Consider the following 2,245-nt stretch of genomic DNA (forward strand, 5'->3'; position numbering starts at 1 on the left):
ATTTTATTCTATCTCGGTATGCTTCTAGTAACCTACCGAAATACCTTTAGATATTAGTATTTTCATCCTTGATGTAAGGTACATACCTTAGTAGTTCCAAAATATTTATGGTATACTTCTCAGGTGTTATCTTCCCCAGTTTTTGTTCATATAATCCCTTGGATCTGTTGTAATAATATTTCTTTGATGGGTATTGTTGGTCTCAAATTGCAACACCCTGTGAAATCCCAGACCAAGGGAGATCATCTAATGGCTTAGATCTGAGCATGATCACGAAGTTTTCCCTAAGCATTGAAAACCATATGGATGCAGGCACATTTCCATGGGGTGTGTTGCACCGCAACCCTGGGCGTTAGGCACCAGCGGGCACATCCCTACGTGGGAACATCGGGCCATAGTGAACAAGTCCTACAAGTGGAGAACTGTCAGTGGAAGGTGTGTTCCTCTTTGATCTGGTGACAAATATGCCCATAGATCGAATGGTGCATGGCACCCCATGCCGTAGAGTTTCATGTGGAATAACACATGGAGGTCATGCAAAGGAAGCCACATGTTAGCAGCGATAGGCCTCTCGCATTCTTCATGAACCTTAAAATTTCATCATTTACCCATTGTGAAATGTCACCATGTATCTCGCCCACATCACCTGTGGCCCACTACTACACCACACCACCCCATCAACGCCGCCCTGCCGCCACACTAGCCTCTCTATGGGTCCTTTGTACCCCTCACCTCCACATCCACCTCATTGGCCACATCATACCCACATCAGTGGCCATGCCGACACTTCACCCTCCTACCACCTCCCACATGTCGTAGTCCCACCATGATGCCAAGTCACCCTAATGTCAAAGAGGCCTTGATGAAAGTGGTACCTCACAAATATAATGGTGGAGGAGATAACCCATCTAATGGTTGTGTTGAACCTCACACCAGTAATTTGCACAATGGTTAGCTAAGCCAAGGGATGTGGAGCCAAGCACGGGTCACCCCCTTATCATTTTTTCACCACCTCTAAGCATTCCATAAATGGGAGCTCAATGGTGTGAAGTGTGCCACATGTCCTCAAAGGCCAATTAATTGTTCCATGTGTCTCCCACACTAACTTCACCCCACACTTTGTCGATGACTAAATGACACAATCAAATTATCTCACCCAAGCAAACCTATACACGTGACATGCTAACTATAAAAACATGTTAAAGGAGAAATGAATACTCATTTGAGATGATAATTGTGTAGGTATGAACCTCTGCAACTACTAATTCCTATAGAGTTTATGTGTAAACCCTATAAATCTAGGTCATGACTCAGGTGCACTAGTAATTCCTTTTCTCCAAAGGCTGAGCTTGCTGCTTTCAAGAAAATCCTATCACCTTTAACCCCCTATCTCCTCAAGTAAAAAAAATGTACACCACTCCAAGAAACCTCATTTCCCCTAGGAAAAGTCCTATAATTCATGATAATGTAACGTTTTTAGTGTGAAGTGGTGTTGAGGTAGCTCTCATGCTTGCTAAATTACGTCCTAAATTTTGCTCTTACGGGTCATGGTATCACCTTGGAAATGTAGCCAAAAATTTTGGTTGTCGTCCACTCGCATAGTGCTAAGGCAGATGGCACTCTAGTACCTATCTTATGGGGTTCCAATATTGACTTTGTAATGGAATGCTTTTCTCCTATCAAGGATTATGTAGGCATAAAGGATGAAGTTTAAGAAACACACTCCTTCAATATTCATGTCAGATTTGGGAGACCTCTGTATCATCTCTCAAAATGAAGAAATTCCTCTAAGGCTTAATTGAACAGATGAATATAGCATCCATACTTATAGAATTCGAAGGAGTTTGGTTATCACCTCTAGATCTGAGACAAAATTTTAAGAAAACGGAATCAGATCTCCTTCGAGCAAAAGAATGCATCAATAGATTGGAGATCCATTCGTTCATATAATAAAAAGGTGATGCTAACAAAATATCTTTCAAAAGGACCAAGGAGGTAACCTGGAAGAAAATAATTAAGCTAGCAAGAAAGCATTGGGAGCAATTAGAATTGGTGCAGGAGAAGATCGAGATGATTAAGATAGCTCATAAATAATTAGAGACGCTTAAATAATATGTCGAGGAAACATCATGAAAATTTGGAGTAATAGCCAATTTACTAAATCATATACTAAAGAAGTCAGAAAGGAAAACTTCAAACACGCTCATTTGGCAGATAAAGCACCTCACCTAGAAAGGAAGTGTAG

Source organism: Pinus tabuliformis, chromosome 4_2 (genome assembly GCF_031772625.1).
Source record: "Pinus tabuliformis cultivar Carrire ecotype Pingquan chromosome 4_2, CPIR1, whole genome shotgun sequence".
In the NCBI taxonomy this organism is placed as follows: Eukaryota; Viridiplantae; Streptophyta; class Pinopsida; order Pinales; family Pinaceae; genus Pinus; species Pinus tabuliformis.